The sequence below is a fragment of the Choloepus didactylus genome, chromosome X (genome assembly GCF_015220235.1).
Source record: "Choloepus didactylus isolate mChoDid1 chromosome X, mChoDid1.pri, whole genome shotgun sequence".
Taxonomy (NCBI): Eukaryota; Metazoa; Chordata; class Mammalia; order Pilosa; family Megalonychidae; genus Choloepus; species Choloepus didactylus.
This window is the reverse complement of record NC_051334.1, coordinates 106,144,314-106,167,667: the sequence shown is the minus strand read 5'-3', so window position 1 is coordinate 106,167,667 and position 23,354 is coordinate 106,144,314. Positions and strand designations below refer to the sequence as shown.

General features: G+C 36.5%; 1 pseudogene; it reads left to right on the top strand.

Annotated features, from left to right (window-relative positions):
* The first annotated feature begins 22,034 nt into the window (after window positions 1–22,034).
* Window positions 22,035–23,128, top strand: LOC119522290 (annotated as a pseudogene).
* The last annotated feature ends 226 nt before the right edge of the window (window positions 23,129–23,354 follow it).

Here is a 23,354-nt window from a genome sequence, read left to right as displayed (position 1 = left end):
CAGTGGTAGTCTTTAAGTGGTTCTATTCCCCAACTCCTTCTCTCTTCCAAAAGTGGTGCTAACAGTAATCCTGTTAAGAGGTGGCTCTGTAGCTAATAGCTTTCCTTATTTAGGATATGTGAGAAAGTTTGCAAACATATTGGTTTGAAGGATGCTCTCAAAGTTGCAGTGACTAAAATTTCCACTGACCCCACTGATATGTGAAACTTGCTAGTTTCACACCATTCTAATTAACACCCATATCATTTCCTGAGAAAACTGATTGTACTTCCAACTTAATCAGGCTTCTGGCAATAAAAACGGTAAGCAGAAAAAGTAATGTCTAAAAGCTGATTTTAAAAGAGCCTCTTTGCTTTTCTTAGGATTTGCCTGCATGATACAGAGATTGTTTGTAACTCTGCTTTTTTAATCTAGTGTGAGAGGCTCCTTCTTAGTATGCAATTTATTCCTTTGCTTGTGCTGTTCCTTTCACCTTCAAGGCCTCCTCTATCCCCAACTCTTATTCAATTCAACCTATCTAGGCATCCTATAACCATGATGATGACTGCTTTCCTGCACTGGCATCTTTCATACCCTAATGAGACTTTGTTGTAAGATAACCTAAGGTGTCATTTATTATGTCATTTATATGCCTTGAACTGTTCTAAGCTTTACCTATGGTATCTCATTTTTTTTTTAACAGCAACCTTTGAGTTAGGCAATATTATCCACATTTTGCTCAGCTAAAGCTCAAAGAGTAACATAATCACCCAAAGTCATACAACTGATAAATAGCAGAGCCTATATTAAATCCCTGGACAATCTGACTCTCTTTGATTACTCAAATGACTACCTACTCAAATGGACTTTCTCCCTCATTGCCTGCCCCATCCTTGTAAGTGCATCCATCTTTCCCAAATGTCCTCATTCGTTTCAACTAACCAAATCCTGACCCAGCTGTATTCACAGCTTATATAATGAAGATAGTTTACTTTCCTCATTGCCCCAAGTGACCTATAGAGTGTGTGGAAGAAGCACAGGCTAAAGGAGAGACCCCAGGAATCCTTATGACAAACAACCTTACTCACTTGCTCCTTTGGTAAGGTATGGAGTTGAAGCAGTATCAGAAGAGACAACTGGTACTTCAATATTCAAGCAATTTCAGAGGCCAGGAGGAACAGGTTGTGGAAGGCAGTGGAACAATTGACTTCCTTGTAGCACAGGGACATACTGTATTCCATAAACTGCACCTACCCATGAAATAAACATAACTCTTTCCAATAAACAAGTCTCCTGAAAATCTTAACTTCTCATATAAGTTTAGGATATCTAAACTATAACAATCAAAGACAACAGAGCTATTCCTCATTATGAAGTTAAAATATAGTATACACTTGACCTTGCTTTAGTGGTTGCAGCCCTGAGGCCTGCTCATAATATATGAAAAGACGCATTGGATGGGAATGTCCAGGAAAAACATGCTGGGGAATTTTATTTTTGTAGCCTCCTTATACTTAATAAATTTTTCCTACAATCTCACAGGTGCACTGTTATATATTAAAAAGCATCAAAGTGGACTAGTTAAAAACTTAGGCTCTAGAGTTGTACTACATATTTGGGCATATTAGTTTAACCTTCTCAGTCTCAACTTCCTGATCTGAAAAATGGAGATAATCGTAATGCTAAACTTACAGTGTTCTCAGCACCCAACAGGATAATTTGCGTAAAGCTACTTTACCCACAGTAAGCAGTAAGTAATTTTATTATTGTTTTCAATATTGAATAACAAAATATTTCTACATTTTAGGTCTTATACTGAATTCCATTACAGTTCTTAAGAATGACATTGGGTTAGTCTTCCAAAATAATAATTATTTCTCTCAGGTACAATATTATTTATTTATACCATAACAGTACATCACATTACAAACATAAAGGCAGCTATTTCCCAAATTAACCTAGCATTTATCCACTGAGCAAAAAAAGACATCTGTCTGTAATATTGGAATCCCATTTGAAGATATCTCTAAAATTCCATTGATCAGATCATTTTATAATAGAATAAGTCATTTACTCCACAATAATCATAATTAGGTTCCACAACATGTCAAAAGGTAAGGACCTTGGAAACTATACACCTTTTCTATTTTCATGTAAGGCTTTCAGTTTCTAGTGAGTCAAATCTCCTTTCCCTTATCCCACCCCAAAATAAGCATTTTTCTAGGCCATTGATCCCAAACACTCAGAGTAAATTGTGAAAAGTTAAGTCATTTCCCTGGTATTATCTGTGATGGTTGGGTTCATGTGTCAACTTGGCCAGATGATGGTGCCCACTTGTCTGATGAAGCAAGCACCGGCCTTTCTGTTGCTGTGAGGACATTTTCTGGACTTAAATCATTGATTGCATCTATGGCTGATTACATCTGCGGTCGGCTCAGGGGAGTGTCTTCCACAATGAGAAACATTTAATCTATCAGTTCAAGGCTTTTACCGGGGAGGTGATGACTTCAGCAGTCAGAAAAGAAAACTTTTTTCTCTATTTCCGTCAGCCAGCCTCATCTGGGGAACTCATGGAAGACCTTCATCAGAGGGCCAGCTTGCAGCTTGTCCTACAGAATTTGGATTCATGCATCCCCGCAGTTGTGTGAGACACTTTTATAAAATATCATACTATTTACAGATATTGCCTGTTGGTTCTGTTTCCCTAGAGAACCCTGACTAATACACTATCAAATAGGTGGATTTGGTGCCCACTTGTCTGGTCATGGAGCAAGTTTACATGGAGCAAACACCATGAATAATGGACCATGATTTTCACCTTTATACCCATAAGTTAATATGATATAGATATAGCTCTACACTGGAGAAGCCTATGAGCAAGGAAAAAAAAATGATCCTTCTGCTGTAAGTGAAAAGGTAATATTTCAGTAGAAGTTTTACATGATAATGAATAAAATGAAGGAGAAATTCTCTTTATCACTGGCAATAAGATAAAAAGTCATTATCACTATTTCCTTTTGTTGTTTCTTTTGCCTGGTATTCTTCATCCAATTTTCTGAGGATTGTCCTGGATTCAATAATTACCACTCTCAGAATATGCTGCTTTGAACTTTTAGAGCACTTTCCAGGAGACCTGAACAAAACATCACTCTGGTGTATGTGATGCCTAATGTATTCAGTCTGATGAGTACCACTCAGCAGCACTGTCTTTGTAACCATCTGAAAGTATTTTTTCACAAAGTTGGGTTCTACCTGTCATTATGGAGTGGCCTATATGCAGACTATCTGTCCAAATACAGCAAAAAAGCACTAAACTATCTCCACCATTGAAAATTTCTATATGACACACTCTTCATGTAAAACCTGTTAGAATAGGATAAGAGAGATGGCAGGGAGCCCAAGGAGCATAAATTTAAAATAGATAATTCTTATGGTCTGTTGTTCTCTGTACTTCCCATCAGTTCTCCAGGATTGTCATCTGATACCAGAGACCTGATAGCCAGTTATAGACCCTTACAGAACACCACTCCAGCTTTTTACCTAGCCATCAATTCCAAAGTGGGGTACTTGATACTCATAAAAGGAGACAAAAACCTAAAGGTATTTGGCTAAGGAGCATGTGCCTATTCAATAAATTTCTCTCTATTATGATGTCCATGGTGAACATTGCTTATATTTGTCCCTTGATTTTACTTGTTATTTTTCCTTTTGGATTAGAACTCTACCTCCTCACTCCCTGGTTCTGAGTTTTTGGAGAGGGGCTTTCAATGGCTTGCTATTGACCCTGACCTTAGCTTCCATTCTTTTTCATCAGAACATGAGACCTTGGCTTGCATGCTAAGTTCTTTCTCCTTTCACGGTAAATCTTAAATGTAGTAGGATATCTTATTCTGTATTAAGAATATCAAGAGGAAAAAAAGGTATAGTTAGGTGTATAAGCAGATCAAAGGAGCCAAGGGAAATTGTAATTGCTTGTTCTCTCGACATACCAACCAATTGGAGAGAGAGAGAGACGAATGACAATTCCGTACGTTTTATCAATGTCAAGGTCAAAATTAATAAGAAACTTAATAACAAGATTTTCATTCAATGGTTCCAATAATTGCTTCATATTCAGATTTGCCTATGTGCAACTGTCTTCAGCTCAAGGCAGAAACATCATAACATCTTTTCTACCTAGAGATGCATTTTTCTCAGTGGACAGATTTATATGACTAAAAAACAGTAGATATTTATATTTTTATTTGGGAGAATTTCAGTATCAACTTATGCAGATATCTTTGCCAATGATAATATATGTAATCAGGTACCTAATCCTTTGGTAAAAAAAAATATTTCTGTGGAGTTGAAAATTATATACAATAAGCAATAATTGAGTGTTTCTTCGTATTATAGACACTGTGCACCAAGCACCCTTGTTTCACCACATACTCTGGTCAGATATAGGTAATTTCCAGAGACAGTTTATATTCTGCATAGAGGCAGCTGTATTTGTAGAGCTCAGGAGATAGGGAGAGAGTGACATACTGACTCCATCTTAATATACATTTTTATAATGATTGTACTGCAAAATCCCAGGAGAAGCATTATTAAAGTTGTATAGCTACAGCCTTTTACCATGTACAGAGTAAGATAATTAGTTCAGAAAATAAAAACTTTCAAAAGCTGATGCTCATAGATATTATGTGGCTTGGACAAGGTCATGTGACCTGCAGCAGATACTGAGAAAAGCTTGCCTGAATGAAAATTAGGGAAGCTACATGCTTCTCACACTTCTTAAAACACAAGACAAGAATGTCTCAAAAGAGCTGTCATCACACTGGTAATTTAGTTACCTTTTTCTAACTCTTTCTTCTGGGAACCATATGTTTTTTATACTTTGGACAAATGATTTAAGAGGTTAGTTTTATTAAATGCAAACATAAATTAATGAGGTTTTCTAAATGAAAAGCAACATATTATTTTATTTTATTTAATCATAATTCATTTTTAGTGTAGTATTTAATGGAAATGATTAAACACAATAGCAGGACCATCTATCATAGGCTGTCTCTGAAAATATTTAGTTGTAGTAGGGACCTGTAGAGGCTATTAAAATGCCCTACAAACAAATGTAAAGAGGGGAAAATGCAAAAAAGAGAAAAAGGATCATTAATGAGATCTCTTGTGGGATAAATATTGAAAAGGAAGATAGCTGAAGCAAATCCTGACAGAAAAATGTAAAATGTACCTTTACTCAGGCAAACAAATCAGCATTACATATTTAATAGGCCTTGATATTCCATACTGTGCCGGTTTGAATGTATTGTGTCCCCCAAATGCCATTATCTTTGTGGTTTTGTGTGGGGCAGACCCTTGGGTGCTGGTTGGATTTGCTTGGAGTGTGCCCCACCCAGCTGTCGGTGATAATTTTGATGAGATGTTCCCATGGAGGCATGGCCCCACCCATTCGGGGTGGGCCTTGATCGGTGGAGCTATATAAATGAGCTGACTCAGAGAGGAAAGAGAGTGCAGCTGGGAGTGATGTTTTGAAGAGGAGCAAGCTTGCTAGAGAGGAACGTTCTGGGAGAAAGTTGTTTTGAGGCTGGAGCTTTGGAGCAGATGCCAGCTGCCTTCCTAGCTAACAGAGGTTTTCTGGAGGCCATTGGCCATCCTCCGGTGAGGGTACCCGATTGCTGATGTGTTACCTTGGATGCTTTGTGGCCTTAAGACTGTAATTGTGTAGTGAAATAAACCCCCGTTTTATGAAAGCCTATCCATCTCTGGTGTTTTGCATTCTGCAGCATTAGCAAACTAGGACACATACCCACCCCCTTTTTTCTCAAGCAAAACCAAAAACCAATTTTTATTTCTAAGTCATAAGTTATGTGTCATAAATCTACTTTGCTTTTATTCAAAAATGTTAGATATGAGGTCAATGATAAGCATAAACCCCATGAAAAATCTGCAAACATTGTCAATTATTTTGGTGAATCAGGATCACCTACTTGCTTCAGACTTCTTCATATATATCTAAATATTACTCAGCTTCTCTTAAGAAAAAAAAGGAAAATAAGGGAAGTTTCAAAATAAGTTGGAAAAAGCTAAAGTAAAATTTAAAAGCACAGACAGATGAAAACTGTTATTGTGGTGCCTGTATTATGAATATTATCACAACCCAAGATAGCATGTGCTATTTGATGTAAATCCTAATATCCATTGCTAAAATGGAGAAAAGACTACAAAATAAAAGATAACCCACCTAAACATAGGCTTCTTCTATATGATACCAAAGATTCTCAATTTCATTACTGTTAATAAAGTGAACAATAATGAAGGGATTTGATATGTGCTTCCACAACTTGATTCACCTTTACACAGTTTATTCAACAGTGAATATCTATTGAGTGATGGTTCAAAGTGATGGTTATCGATATAGTTGAATAAATTAGTCTCTGCTTTCAAAGACCTCTTCAAGTCAGACTAGGTCAAGGGACAAGATAAGACATGTACCCAAATTATTAGAGTGTTAAACAAACAAGGAAAAACAGCCAAGAATAGCTGCAAAATACTTTGGCAAAGAAGTAAATAAAGTGGTTTAACACTCTACCACATATTAAAATTTATCATTGTATTAATTAGTTATTGCTGCATAATAAGCAACCACAAAGTCTCGTGACATTTATTTAACTAATGGGTATATGAGTCAGCTAGGGCTAAGCTAATATAGTGCGGTCTAAGGTTTCTCAGCTTTATGGTTTTCACTATGATTTCTTATACATCTGTAGGTAGGCTAAGGGTCAGCTAAGATAGCCTAGGCCTAGCTGGGGAGACTTGGTTTGGGAAGATATTCTTTATATGTCTTTCATCCTCCTCCTGTGTCTAGCACAGTAACCTGAGCATGCTTTTCTGATGGCCCTGGCAAAAGTGCAAGCTCAACTCAAGAAGCACTTTTCAAGTCTCTGTTTATACCACATTTCTTAAAATCACATTAGCCAAAGCAAGTCATGTGGCCAAGCTCAAAATCAGAAGGGGAGGACTCTGCAAAGTTATATGACAAAAGATAAGAATATATAATCTTATTACTGGGGAGGGAATGAATATTTGGAATAATCCAGTCTACAACAATTATGAAAGATTTAAAACCTAGTTGTGCTTGTGAAAAAATTAATAGAGAAATCGCTGAAATAGATGGGCTAGAATAAGACATTAAAATAACAATTCATAATAAAGGCATCATTTAAAAACCAGTGGGGGAACAGGAAAAAGATGGCAGCATAGAGAGGAGTGGAAGTTAGTTAGTCCCCCAGAAGCAACTAATAGACAGCCAGGAACAACTAGTAAATGATCTGGAATAACTGCTGGGGGACAACCATGATTTTCCACACTTCATGCACCAACCTGGATTGGGAGGAATGCCTGAGATCACAGTGTGGAATCTGTGAGTAGAAACTGTGGACCTGTGCCAGGAGCCCCTTCCCCCATAGCAGCCTGAACTGCAAAGCCTCACTGTGATAGAAAGCAGCACTCTCTGAACAAGTTAATATACCCCAGTCCAGCTCTAACTGTGGTTTTGATTAACAAATGTGGACTGCTCAATGCAAGCTGCAAATCCCCAACAAGCAGACAGAGGCTTTTAGTGATGATGGACCTTGAAGAGCCAGGGGATTTCTCTTTCCTGGGAGGGGGAGACCAGAAGACTGGGTGCTGTCTCTGTCTGATGGGTGAAATTGGGAGCTGAGGACTGACCCTGAAATGATGCTTTCTCTCCCCTTTTCTCTTTCTCAACCTGAGCAGCTCAGTGGAGAAAGCCTCAGCCATTTTCAGTTCACAGTGCTCTGCAGTGAAGAAAGCCTCAGCCATTTTCAGTTTGCAGCACTCAGACCCAGACAAGGGTGGAGAGAGCAGAGTCAGAGAGACAAAGAACCTATTTAAATGCAAGTGAAAACTCCCTGAGGGGTGTACCTTCCCTAAGAGGAAAGAGGTGATGCCCAGCTCTACTACAAGCCTTCCATTTAGAAGCAAACCCCAGGGCCTGGGGGAAAAATAATCAAACCAGAAACAACAATTAAAGGGGCCACACCTCCTTACACCAGTTGGGAGTGACAGGCTGACAGGCACTACCTGCTGGGCAGGTTAGGAAAAGCACAACAACTTGAGGCATCACAGAGTGTATAAATCTAAGACACACCATCAGGGAAACCTGATACTGACTATTTCCCCCTTCTGGGACCTGAGCCAGTTCTGGTCTGGGAAAACCTGATTAGGGTAACCAAGGAAACCAGATGCCTAGACAACAGAAAACTACAACCTACATGAAGAAAAACAAAGGTATGGCCCAGTCAAAGGAACAAACTTACACTTCAACTGAGATACAGGAATTGAAACAACTAATGCTAGATCAATTCAAGAAGTTTAGGGAAGAGATGAAGCATATAATGAAAACACTGGGCGTACATGGGGTAGAAATCAAAAGTTTGAAAAAAAAACTGGTGGAATCTATGGAAATGAAAGGCACAACACAAGAGATGAAAGACACAGTGGAGACATACAAGAGCAGTTCTCAAGAGGCAGAATAAAACACTCAGGAACTGGAGAACAAGACACCTGAAAGCCTACACACAAAAGAACAGATAGGGAAAAGAATGGAAAAATATGAGCAACATCTCAGGGAACTGGATGACAACCTGATATGCTTGAATGTATGTGTCATAGGTGTCCCAGAAGGAGAGGAGAAGGGAAAAGGGGAAGAAGCAATAATAGAGGAAATAATCAATGAAAATTTCCCATCTCTTATGAAAGACATAACATTATGGATCCAAGAAGCGCAGCATACCCAGAACAGAATAGATCTGAATAGACCTATGCCAAGACACTTAATAGTCAGATTATCAACCATCAAAGACAAAGAGAGAATCCTGAAAGCAGCAAGAGAAAAGCGATCCATCACATACAAAGGAAGCTTGATAAGACTATGTGTGGATTTCTCAGCAGAAACCATGGAGGCAAGAAGGAAGTGGTGTGATATATTTAAGATACTGAGAGAGGAAAACTACCAACCAAGAATCCTATATCCGGCAAAACTCTCCTTCAATTATGAGGGAGAGTTTAAAATATTCTCTGACAAACAGACAATGACAGAGTTTGTGAACAAGATACCTGCTCTACAGGAAATACTAAAGGGAGCACTACAGACAGATAGGAAAAGACAGAAGTGAGAGGTTTGGAACACAATTTTGGGTGATAGTAGCACAGCAATGTAAGTACACTGAACAAAGATGGCTGTGAGTATGGTTGAAAGAGGAAGGTTAGGGGTATGTGAGACACCAGAAGGAAAGAGGAAAGGTAAAGACCAGGACTGTATAACTCAGTGAAACCTAGAGTGCTCAACATTTGTGATAAAATGTACATTTTTTTTTAATGAGGGAGAACAAATGAATGTCAACTTTGCAAGGTGTTAAAAATAGGGAGGTACTGGGGGAAAAATACAATCAATGCAAACTACAGACTATAATTAGCAGAACATTGTAATATGCTTCCTTTAATGTAACAAAGCCAATATACCAAACTGAATGCCTATAAGAGGGGGACATAAGGAAGGGATATGGAACTCTTGGCATTAGTGGTGTTGTCTGACTCTTTATTCTACTTTGTTTAATGCTATCTTTCCTTTTGTTGCTTCCCAGCTGTCATTTTTTTTGCTCTTTCTTTTTTCTTTTTCTTTTATCTCTCTACCTTCTTTGACTCTTTCTCCTGCTTTTTGGAAGAAATGGAGACGTCCTTATATAGATAGTGGTGATGGTGGTGAATACATATATACATGACTATACAGGGAACCATCAATTGTTTACTTAGGAAGGAATGTATGGTGTGTGAACAAAACTGTCTTTAAAAATGGGTTGGTGAAGAAACCTTGAGGGCACTATATTGACTGAAATAAGTCAGACAGATAAGGACAAATATTGTATGGTCTCACTGATATGAACTAATTATAACATCTAAACTCATAGACACAAAATATAAGTTACCAGGATATAGAATGAGGCTAAAGAATGGGGAGCGGTTGCTTATCATGAGCAGAATGTTCAACTAGGGTGAACTTAAATGTTTAGAAAGGGACAGAGTTGACAGTAGCATGTTGTGAGAATAACAGTGCTGAATGGTGCATGAATGTGGTGGAAAGGGAAAGCTCAGAGTCATGTATGTCATAAAAGGAAAGGTGGAGGTTAAAAGACGGGAATGTATAAAACAGTGAACCTTGTGGTGGGCAATGTCCATGATTAACTGTACAAATATTAGAAATCTCTTTCATGAACCAAACAAATGTATAACACTATAACTAGAAGTTAATAATAGAAGAGCATTTAGGAAAAAATATGCCTATTGCAAACTATATACTACAGTTAGTAGTATTTTAACGCTCTTTCATCAACAGTAACAAATGTACTATACCAATACTATGTGCTGACAATGGAAGGGGGATGGTTAGGGTTATGGGAGGATTTGAGTTTCCTTTTTGTGTCCTTATTTCTTTTCTGGAGTAATGAAAATGTTCTAAAAAGTGAAAAAAATTAGTTGTGGTGATGGATGTACAGCTGTATGATGGTACCATGGGCAATTGATTGTACACTTTGCATCTTTAGATAATTGTATGGTATGTGAACAATCTCAATAAAAAAAAACAATGGGGAAGTATGGGTTACTAAACAAAAAGTATTGGGATCCTTTTCTCATGTTTTGTAAAAAAAAATACAGAAACAAATTAGATCTTTAGTTCATAGCTATACATCAAAGTAAGTTCCACATAGTTTAAAAAATAAAATAAAAAGAGTGAAACCATAAAATCTAGAAGAACATGTAGGTAAATATGTAATTGATCTTGAAAGGATATGACTTTGTAATTCTCAAGGGAAAAATTAATAGACTTGTAAACACGAATGAAATGTACGTTAATAACAACATGAAAATTAAAAAGCAAACAAAAATAGGAAAATAGTTCAGACAAAGGCTCAATACTCGTTATACATGGAGCTTTTTAAAAAATTCATAGTAAAATTAACACTCAGATAAAAATGGACAAAAACAAACAAGAAAAAGCAATTCACAGAAGACATGTAAATAGCCAATAAGTGTAAAATAAAATGCCAATAAATGTAAAATAAAAATTCATCCTTTCTAGAAATCAGTGACAGGGAAATTAAAGCAAGAATTCATTTTCTTTTAATCAAATTGATCAAGAATGTGTTAACTGGTTGCTGCCTGGTTATGCAAATAGCAGATGTGCGTTTTTGGAAAACCTCTTCTTTCTTTCTTTCTTTCTTTCCTTTTCTTTCTTTCTTTCCTTTTCTTTCTTTCTTTCTTTCTTTCTTTCTTTCTTTCTTTCTTTCTTTCCTTTCCTTTCCTCCCTCCCTCCCTCCTTTCTTTCTTTCTTTCTTTCTTTCTTTCTTTCTTTCTCTCTTTCTCTTTCTTTCTTTCTTTCTTTCTTTCTTTCCTTTCCTTTCCTTTCCTTTCCTTTCCTTTCCTTCTTTCTTTCTTTCTTTCTTCTTTTAATGTATTGTTCAAGGAACACTTCAATGTTCAAAGGCTGATACTCTACCAGTTCATTTCCTACCACTGAATGCCTTCCTGCTTATCTGGCCTCATTTTTTTTCTTTGGAGAAATGTGTAAGAAAACAACCTGCTGTATTTTTCACAGTTGCAAATAAGCTAGGTCTGCTTTTCAGTATATTGCATGCTGTCATTTTTTTCTGTCTTGGAAATAGAAGAGGTTGGCATTCTTGTTGAAAGGACAGAATATCAGTCTGTGAAGGAATTCTGGTTCTAATTCTGTTTCCAATTCCATCTGGTCATTTCTATCAAATACTATAGGATGGGTCATTTTATTTTTTAGTAACCTTATCTATTCTTCCATGTGTCAAGTAGGTAGAATAATGTTACTGTATATGTGTACCTCAGGGACATTTGAAAAATAGTGAGGATTGTTATTACTTAGCATAATTAAATATTTATAAATCCTAGAATTGGTCCATATTGCTTATGTTATGTATACTTGATGTAAAAACTTTACATCTGCATTTCATGTGCAAAGCCAAGTGAATAAATCAGTTCATTTAAATTCCATATAAAGTTAAATGTGGCACTTTATATTTAAGAACCCACTTTCACATATATTTTTAAAACAATTTCATTAATACAGGCATTTCACATGTATCCGTTTTCTTTCTCTCAAAAGATTCTCTTAGACAACACACATTTTTTTCATAAAAGGCCTAGATAATACAAGCAAAAGTAAATTGTTTGGATAATCTCCATTTTCCATATCAGATCACATGGGTGAACATAGACTTAAACCAAAGTATACTGTTTTTACTTTTCAATTCTTTCCATTTCTTTTAAATAAGTCATGTTTTCATCAAATGGAGTCTAAGTTTGATTTACTCTGGGTCTTTATAGTAGCTTGCCTTCTATTCTTACTTCCTTAGTCACCAATCAACATTTTTTTGTTATTATTTGCTGTATGGAAAACTTCCAGCCACTGAGCTACCAGTTATTCCTTAGTGAGTTCCTTCATTAGGCAGTGCCTTCAGAAATAGAAACATAACAGGAAAACCAGCCAAAGGTGGTATAAACAATGAAGAAATTGAATTTTCTCATTTCAAGCAATTCAGAGTAGACAAATCCTGTGTAGGTTGTTTAATTGGCTAAGTGACATCATCAAGATTCCAAATTCTTTTAATGTTTCTGTTCTGATATCTTAGGTATGACAGCTTTGTCCTCAGGCTATGTTCTCTCATGGTCACAAAAGTGACTGCCTCAAAAAGAACAATGTTCAATGGAAAAAGATGGATTGTTTTTTCTACTTTAGGTCTGTTTATATGAAGAAAGATTTCTTTATTATAAGTCTCCAACAGATCTCTATTTATGTCTCATCGGCCAAAAATGAATCACATGCCCATCTATAAAGCAAGCACTGGCTAGCATTAAGAGATCACTGTGATTAGATGAAAATACTCAGGACTTGCCCCGAGTCACATGGTGGAGGGGTGGATTACTGAACTAAATTGTTATAGCAACAAGTTAAAAGGGAATAGTAGCTATTCAGTAGATAACCAACAGTGTCTGCCTGCTATATCTAGGAATTGACAACCTTCCATTAGAATTCTTCATAGGAAACTAACGTGAGGATCTTCCTAGCAGCCTGTTCACTTATTTTTTGCTTATAGAGCTTCCATTGAGAATTTCCTATTGAGTTTTCATTGATAATTTCCATTTTAAGTGACAATTCTGTGAGTTTTGACATATGTGTATACCTATGTAGCCATCACAACAATCAAAATCAGCATTTGCATAACTCAGAAATTTTCCTCGTGATCCCTATCTAGTCAGCTCTCCCCAATACAGACACAAGTAACAAATGACCTTCTTTTTGTAACTATATATTAGCTTTGTTTTTAATAGAATTCATTTAAAAACATATAAATAGAATCATACATTATATACTACATTGTATTTGACTTCTTTCACTACTTTTTAGATGTATACATATCATTTTGTGTATTAGTAGTTTGGTCTTCTTTATTAATGACTTGTATTATAATTTATGGCTATATGACAATTTATCTATTAACCTGTTGAAGGATATTTGAATTTTTTTCCAAGTTTTAGCTACCAAGAATGAAGCCACAATGAACATTTACTTACAAGTATTTGGACTGACCTAATTTTCTCTTCATGTTAGGTGATATTTAGGAGAAGAATTCAGTATGTGTTTGACTTATATAAACCTGTCAATCTGTTTTCCAACGTGGTCACACCATTTTACATTCCCAACACCAATGTACAAGAAATTGCTCTACATCCTCCCCAACCCATGGCATTTATAAACTTTAAAAAAGTTTAGCCATTGTAAATTTAATTTTTATTTACTGGGTGTCTAATGATGTTCTACATCTCATGGGCTTAATGTTCACATACATGTCTTCTTTTGTGCATAAATGAGACTTTCCCTCATTTGTTTATTGGGTTGCTTGTCTTATTATTATTGAGTTATAAAAAGTATTACTATATTCTGCATACAAGTCTCATGTCAGCTATTTGAATTGTGAATCAGTTGGCCATAGATGTGAGGGTCTATTTCTGAACTCTGAATTCAATTCGTCAGTATGTTTATCTTTATGCCAGTACCATGCTGCTTTGAACACTGTGGCTATGTACTATGCTTTAAAGTCAGGAAGTGTATGTCCTCCAACCTCATTCTTTTTCAAAATGTTTTTGGCTATTTGAGGACCCCTACCTTCCAAATAAATTTAATAATGGGCTTTTCCATTTCTGAAAGGTGGGCTGTTGGAATTTTGATTGGGAATGCATTGAATCTGTAAATCAATTTGGGTAGAATTGATTTCTTAACAATACTTACTCTTCCAATCCGTTAACACAGAATGCATTTCCATTTATTTAGGTCTTCTTTAATTTCTTTAAGTAATGTTTTGAAGTTTATCTGTGTACAGCTCCTTTACTTCCCTGGTTAATTTTATTCCTAAATATTTGATTTTTTAGTTGCTATTGTAAGCAGAATTTTTTCTTGATTTCCTCCTCATATTACTCATTACTAGTGTATAGAAACACTGCTGATTTTTGCATACTGATCTTGTGTCCCACCACTTTGCTGAACTCATTTATTAGCTCTAGTTGCTTTAGTTTTAGATTTTGGGGGCCTTTTTCTATTTAAGATTATGTCATCTGCAAATAGTGAAAGCTTTTCTTCTTCCTCTTCAATTTGAATATCTTCTATTTCTTTTTCTTGCCTAACTACTCTGGCTAGAACTTCTAGCACAGTGTAGAATAACCATGGTGACAGTGAGCAACCTTGTCTTGTTCCATATCTTGGAGGGAAAGCTTTATCATGTTGAGGAAGTTTCCCCTGATTCCTACCTTTCAAAGTGTTTTTATAGTGAAAAGATGCAGAATTTTGTCCAATGCCTTTTTTGCTTCATTTGAGAAGATCATGTGGTTTTTCCTCTTTGATTTGTTAATGAGGTGTATTACATCAATTGATTTTCTCATGTTGAATGACCCTTGCATGCCTTGGGTAAAACCCACTTAATCATGGTGCATAATTCTTTTGATGTGTTGTTGGATTCAGTTGGCAAGTATTTTGTTGAGGATTAGAGAAATTGGTCTGTAAGTTTCTTTTCTTACAGTGTATTTTCCTGGCTTTGCTATTAGGGTGATGTTGGCTTCATAGAATGTTAGGTAGTGTTCCCTGCTCTTCAAATTTTTGGAAGAATTTGAGCAGCATTGGTATTAATTCTTCTTGGAGTGATTTTTAGAATTCACCTGGAAGCCATCTGGCCCTGGTCTTTTCTTTTGGGGATTCCATCTCTTTACTTGTAATTGGTCTATTGAAGTCTTCTATTTCTTCTAGAGTCAGTGTAAATTGTTTGTGTGTTTCTATGAATTTGTCCATTTCATCTAAGTTTTCTGATTTTTCACATGCTATTTATTGTTCATGGTATCCTCTTATGATCCTTTTTATATCTGTGGAGTCAGTAATGAGGTCACCCTTCTCATTTATGATTTTATTTGCATTTTCTCTCTTTTTCTCTTTATCAGTCTACCTGAGGGTTTGTTAATTTTATTGTTTTTCTCAAAGAACCAACTTTGGTTTTGTTTATTCTCTATTATTTTTATTCTCAACTTCATTTATTTCTATTCTAATCCTTGTTATTTCTTTCCTTCTGCTTGCTGTGGGATTAATTTGCTATTCTTTTCCTAGTTCTTCCACATGTAACATTAGAACTTTGATTTTATCTCTTTTCTCTTTTTTTAATGTAAGTGTTTAGGGCTTCAAATTCCCCTCCTATAGGATGCCTTTGATGCATCCTATAGGTTCTGATGTGCTTTTTTGTTGTTGCTGTTTTCATTTGTCTCAAAATATTTACTGATTTCTCTTGCAATTTCTTCTTTGATCCACTGATTGTTTAAGAGTGTGTTATTTAATCTCCATATATTTGTGAATTTTCCAGATCTCCACCTGTTATACATTACCACCTTCATTCCATTGTGGTCAGAGAGAGTGCTTTGTATAATTTCAACATTTTTAAATTTGAGACCCAACAAGGAGTTTATCCTGGAAACTGATCCATGAGAACTAAAAAGAATGTATACCAGATTGTTTTGGGGTGCAATGTTCCATATATGCTTGCTGAGTTTAGTTCATTTATCATGTTATTCAAATTCTCTGTTTCCTTATTGATCCTCTGTCTAGATGTCCTATCCATTGATAAGAGCAGTGTATTGAAATATCCAACCATTATTGTAGAGACATCTATTTTTCCCTTCAGTTTTGTCAGTGTTTTCCTCTTGTATTTTGGGCACCATGCTTAGGTGCATAAATATTTAGATTCTTATTTCTTCCTGGTGAATTGCCCCTTTTATTAATATATATTGTCCTCCTTTGTCTCTATAACAGCTTTGCATTTAAAGTCTATTTTGTTTGGTATAAGCATAGCTACCCCAGCTCATTTTTGGTTATTGTTTACATGGAATATTTTTTTCCCAACCATTCACTTTCAACATATTTTTATCCTTGGGTGTAAGGTGAATCTATTGTAGACAGCGTATAGATGGACTGTATTTTTTTTATCCAATCTGCCAATCTGTGTCTTTTGATTGGGGTGTTTAAACCATTAGCATTCAATATTATTTCTGTAAAGGTAGTATTTACTTCAACCATTTTATCCTTTGGCCTTTATATATCATATCTTATTTTTGTCCCTCCTTTTACCCCTTTTACCCTTTTAGTTACCCTTACTGATAATCCTCATTTCTCCTCTCTCCACCAAGCCTCTCACTCCTGGATTTTCATTTCAGCTTGCAGAACTCCCATTAGTATTTCTTGTATGGGAGATCTCTTGTTGATGGACTCTCTCAGTGTCTGTTTATATGTGAATATTTTAAAATCTCCCTCATTTTTGAAGGAGAGTTTTGCCAGGTAAGGAATTCTTGACTGACAGGTTTTTCTCTTTAGTACTTTAAATACATCCTACAGCTGCTGCCTTTCTTCCCATAGTTTTTGATGAGAAATCAGCTCTTAGTCTTATTTAGGATCCCCTGTATGTGAAAAATCCCTTTTCTCTTGCTACTTTCAGAATTTTCTCTTTATCTTTGGCATTTAAAATTCTGATTAGTATGTGTCTTGGAGTGGGTCTACCAGGGTTCCTTTTGTTTGGAGTACATTATGCTTCTTGTGCATCTATATTTCTGTCTATCATAACTGTTGGAAAACTTTTGGCAATTATTTCCTAGATATTCTTACTGCCCCCTTTCCCTTCTCTTCTCCTTTTGGGACACCTGTGATGACACATGTTTTCATGCTTCATGCTGTCATACAAATCCTTGAGACACTGCTTAATTTTTTCTATTCTTTTCTCTATCTGTTCTTCTGTCTGTAAAATTTCAGATGCCCTGTTTTCTCGTTTGCTGATCCTTCCTTCTGCCTGTTAAAATCTGCTGTGTATACTGCTAGAATATTTTTAATCTCTTCTATTGTGCCTTGCATTCCTATAAGTTGTTATTTTTCTTTGCATGTTTTCAAATTCTTCTTTAGGCTCACCCTTTCTTCTTAATATCCTTTATCTCTTTAGTCATATTTGCCTTCATCTCCTTGAATTGATTTAGGAGATTTGTTTCAAAATCTTTGATTAGTTGTTCCAAATTCTGTGTCTCTTCTGACCTTTTAGTTTGTTTCTTTGTCTGAGCCATATCTTCCTGTTTCTTAGTATGGCTTATAATTTTTGCTGATGCCTAGGCATCTGATTGTCTTAATAAGTTTGCTTTGGTGGTCAGTTTCTCTCTCTTGTGTAGGGTTTTATTGTCAATTGGCTTTTGAGTTAAGGATCTTCTTTGACACAGCTCAATTTTTTATTCTATACCTTTGGAATTGTCCATGTTTAACTGATCAGATTTTTTTTTCAGCTGTTCTTCATCTGATTCTTGCCCTGGATGTGTGATACAATTTTTAAGATTGCAGTATTTGTTCCATTGTTTCACTCCAGGAGAAACTTCCTTTCCTCTGTTCCTTCTCTGAAAATCTTGAGCTCTTCTGTTTGGTTTTGCTTTGCCTCTATAGATATTTTACACTCTTTCTGTTGCCTCTAGCTGCTTTTGCCCAGAGGGAAAATTCTGGGAGGAAGGTCACCCTGGAGAGCACATTCCCAAGTCAATATTTCCCAGCTGAACAGAGCCAGGGACTTATGGAAGGGGTACAGACAAACTCCACAGAGCCCTAGGATGAGGGTCAGGAAACATGCCAGAATCCTTTTTGACTACTCCCCATAGCTGCACCTTCCTGGCTTGCCCAACAGATGGCAATCTTCAGCAAACTCTTCCCTGAAGCCCCAAAAAGTTGCAGTGCCTTTAAATTCCACTGCCTTCACCTCTGTTGTGTCATGTTGACAACCATCCCTGTCCTGGGCAGGCTAAAGCAGCAGCTTAAAACCAAAATCAGCAATCTGAATTCTCTGATCAAAAGCCGTGATCAAGACTTCAATTAGAGGTATGAATGAAGATGATTTGGTTCAGACTAAGGTGAGTCAAAATACAGCATAAAGGATGCTATTGTCTATATTTTAAAACTTCAACTTCTGTGTGAGACCAAAGGAAGAGATGCTTATTTGTCCAAAATTTAAATTTTCTGTAGCACACTATATAACTTAACCTGTCTGGTCAGTTTATTTAAACCACCTAAATACACAGAACCTAGAATAGGGAATGAGATCTTGTTATTCTGTACAGGTTATTGTAATACCCCTATATATTCCAGAGTATTTTGCACAGAAAATAAAAAAAGTATTTGCAAATCCCCTGAGGGATGGGAGAAAACTTGGGGAACTATTAAACTTCCCCACCTGGAGAATTCCTGATATTCTCTCAAGCATTAGGGACTCCCAATTTGATAAGCCAAGCCCTTGATCTTGAGGCTTGCCCTTATAAAACTTATTTCTGTGATGGAAAATCTAAGCCTACTTACAATTATGCCTAAGAGTCGCCCCAAAGAACCTCTTTTGTTGCTCAAATGTGGCCTCTCTCACTAAGCCAAACTCTGCAACAAACACACTATTCTCCCCCAAATGTGGGACATGACTCCTGGGGATGAGCCTGGCCCTGGCATCATGGAATTGACAATGTCTTCTTGACCAAAATGAGGAAGAGAAATGAAACAAAATAAGGTTGCAGTGGCTAAGAGATTCCAAATAGTGTTGACAGGTCATTCTAGAGGTTACTCATATGCAAACTTCTGGCAGATATTGCAAATTGCCACAGTATGCCAGAGTGGGGGATGGATACTGGCTGCTACTACTCAGAGGGAGCTACTCACAGTTCTTTAGCAGAGTTCTCAGCCTCTCATCTCACTCTTCCCTGGATCCTGTACAGTGCTCCTCTGGCCTCCAGAGCCCCAGAACAGTTGTTTCAGACAGTTCCTGCCTGTGCACTAGCTGTTTTGGAAGAGGAATGAGTCCTGGAATTCCCTCCTCTTCCATATTCCCTGGAAGTTTCCCCATTTTCATTTTCTTAACACTGTATTTCATAAAGCTAAGGCTTTTGATTTTTTTATGAAGTACAATTTTTCAATGTTTTCTTTCATGATTTTGATTTCTGTGAAATATAAAAGAGCTCTTTGGCTATCCCTAGGTTTACAGTGAAGACGTCGTTGTTGCTTTCTTGAATGGGATCATAAAACAATTTCTCTAAAGGGCCAGATAGAAAATATTTTCAGCTTTGTGAGCTACATATGGTCTTTGTTACATGTTTTCTCTTTTTTCCTCTTCCTTTTCTTCTCCCTCCTCCTTGTTTTTCTTCTTCTATTCTTCCTCCTCCCCTTTAAAAGTTTGAAAAATGTCCTTAGTTCAGGTGCAATGCCAAAACAGACTGCATGCCAAATATGGCCAGTGGGCCATAGATATGCCAACCCCTGTTCTCAAAGATTTATAGTTTTAGCTTTTATATTTAGGTCTATGATCTAGTTCAGGTTAACTTTTGTATATGGCATGAGTTCATTTTTATCTCCATATGTATATCTAATTGCTTAAGCACCTCTTGTTGAGAAAACTAGGATTTCCCCAGTGAATTGCCTTGTCATCTTCATAAAAAATGAGTTAACCTTATTAGTGTGGACCTATTTATGGGCTCTCACAGCTGTTTTATTGATCGATTTTTACAGCCTTAGGTGGACAGCACATTATGATGATGGATAGCTTAACAATATAGAATCTTTCAATCCATATACACAGCATACCTCTCAATTTATTTAGGCTTCATTTGTTTTCTTTTAATAGTATTTTGTAAATATTTTGTAATGAAAGTGAATATCCTTACCTTATTTTTCCTTTCAGAAGGAAAGAATTCAGAAATTACCTATAGAATTTTTTCATAGTTGTCCTTCATAAGGTTGAAGAAACTCTGTTCTATTCTTTTATTGGCAATTTTTATCATGAATGAATACTGAATCTTGTAAAATGCTTTATTCTGAATCTATGGAGGTGTCCATGTGTTTTTTCTTTCTCAGTATGTTTATATGGTGAAACATAATGATTGATTTTTGAATGTTATGCCAACTTTGCATTCTTAGGATAAAACCCACTTGGTTGTGATGAGTTCTTTTAATATATGGCTGGTTTTGCTTTGCTCATAGGCTGTTAAAGGATTCTGCATCTATGATAATGAAGGATAATTGTCTTTCTTGTTCTTTTGTCCAGTTTTGGTATCAGCATAATTTATCCGGTTTTGAGCAATTACTTGGGAAGGGTTCTCTCCTCCTATATTGCCTGAAAAATTTGTGAAGTACTGGGGTATTTCTTCCCTAATTTTTTGTCGTCACTTACAAATTAAGGCATCTGTACTTTGAATTTTCTTTGTGGGAATACTTTAATTATAAATTCAATATCTTTGGCAGATACAAGGCTAGTCAATTTTTAGAATTCTTGTGTCAGTTTTACTACTTGGTGTATTTCATGAAATTTTCCATTTTGTTTGAATTGTGAAATTTGTTGGCATAAGTTGATCACTATTTTCTCTTATTAACATTTTAAAGGTTGTAGTATTTGACCCTCTTTCATTTCTAATATTGTAAATTTTTGTCATCTTTCTTTCACCTTGATCAGTCTAGCTAGAGATTTATAAAATTTATTGATTTTTCAAAATCAAATAGCTTTGCTTCCATTATTTTCTCTATTTTTTCTATTTCATTGATTTAATCTATTATTTTTATAATTTCTGTCCTATTTTTGAAGAATTTAATTTACTATTCTTTTTCTAGAGTTCTAAGGTGGGAACTTTGATCATTTAGATATATGTCCACATAAAAAAGTCCTTAGTTCAAGTGCCATATCAAAACAGACTGGAGGCCAAATATGGTCCATGGGCCACAGTTGTGTGCACTCCTCATCTCAAAGATATATTGCATTAGCTTTTATGTTTAGGTCCATGATCCAGTTGAAGATAATTTTTTAGTATGATGTGAGGAAACAGCTGATGTTCATTTTTTTTCCATATGTATATCTGTTTCAGCACCTCTAGTTGTAAAGACTAGGATTTCCCCAGTGAATTATCTTGTCACCTTTATAAAAACCAATTGACTATTAGTGAGGGTCTATTTGTGGGATCTCAGAGTTCATATATATAAAGCACCCACCAAAACCAGTGCTATCTCCTCCTCCTCCTCCTGCTCCCCTTGGTAGGAGCGCAGTGTTGGGCGTGGGCTGTGGGGAGCGAGCTCAAGAGCAGGGTGTGGTGCCTTTTCCTCTGTCCCTATCCAGTGCCTGGAGCCCCCCTACCCTTCCTCCCCACCCCCTCCCTTCCCCAGCCCTGCCCTCTCCCCCTTGTCCCGGGATCGCTCTGTCGCACCCACCATGATGGAAGACTCTGTCTTTTTTTAGACAAGGACTGCTACATCCTCCTAGGTTTTACCCCTGCAGCACTTAGTTCACTTCCTGGAACATAAGAGACACATACAAGCTAAGACATGTGGCTCTATCTTCAGAAAACGATATGGTGTTTATAGCATAGATAATGTAGGTAATCTCTCTAGAGATGTAACTGAAGTCCTTATACTTCAATTATTCAGTCAAATTGGACCCTGTAAAAGCTGTAAAATGATAACAGAACATACAAGCAGCACCCATATTGCTTTGTGGAATTTTATGAACACAGAGATGCAGCTGCTGCATTAGCTGCTATGAATGAGAGAAATATTTGGGGAAAGGAGGTCAAAGTAAACTGGGCAACAACACCAAGTAGCCAGAAAAACAGATACTTCCAATCACTTCCATGTGTTTGTTGGGGATTTGAGTCCAGAAATTACAACAGAAGATATAAAATCAGCCTTTGCTCCCTTTGGTAAAATATCAGATGCCCAGGTAGTCAAAGACATGGCAACTGGAAAATCCAAAAGCTATGGTTTTGTATCTTTTTATGACAAACTGGATGCAGAAAATGCAATTGTGCATACGGGAGGTCAGTGGTTGTGTGGTCATCAGGTCTGAACCAATTGGGCCACATGTAAACCACCTGCACCTAAAAGTACACAAGGAAACAACACTAAGCAGTTGAGATTTGAAGATGTAGTAAACCAGTCAAGTCCAAAAATTTGTACTATATACTGTGGAGAATTGCTTCTGGGTTAACAGATCAGCTTATGAGACAGACATTTTCACCATTTGGACCAATTATGGAAATAAGAGTTTTTTCAGAGAAGGGCTATTCATTTTTCAGGTTTTCAACCCATGGAAGTGCAGCCCATGCCATTGTTTCAGTGACTGGTACTATGATTGAAGGACATGTTAAATGCTATCGGGGTAAAGAATCTCCTGATATGACTAAAACCTTCAAAGAGGTTGACTATAGTCAGTGGGGTCAATGGAGCCAAGTTTATGGAAACCCACAGCAATATGGACAGTATATGGCAAATGGGTGGCATGTACTGCCTTATGGGGTGTATGGGCAACCATGGAATCAACAAGGATTTGGAGTAGATCAATCAACTTCTGCTGCTTGGATGGGTAGATTTGGTGCTCAGCCTCCCCAAGGACAAGCCCCACTCCATGTAATACCTCCTCCTAACCAAGCTGGATATGGTATGGCAAGTTCCAAACACAGTGAGCTGGGATTCTAAACAAAATTGTAATTCATGATAGGCTTCGGTTTTCCGATGACACTCTGAAGACATGAAAGTAGACATCAGAAAATGAAAATATTTATTTTAAAAATTGAAATGTTTGGAGCCTTTAGCACAGCTTTACTTTGGTGAAGAACACACGTCTTCTAGCTCTGCCTTTTTTTGTTCATGATGGATATGAAAATGATTTTTCTTTGTGTACAAAAACTAAAATAAAGTCAAT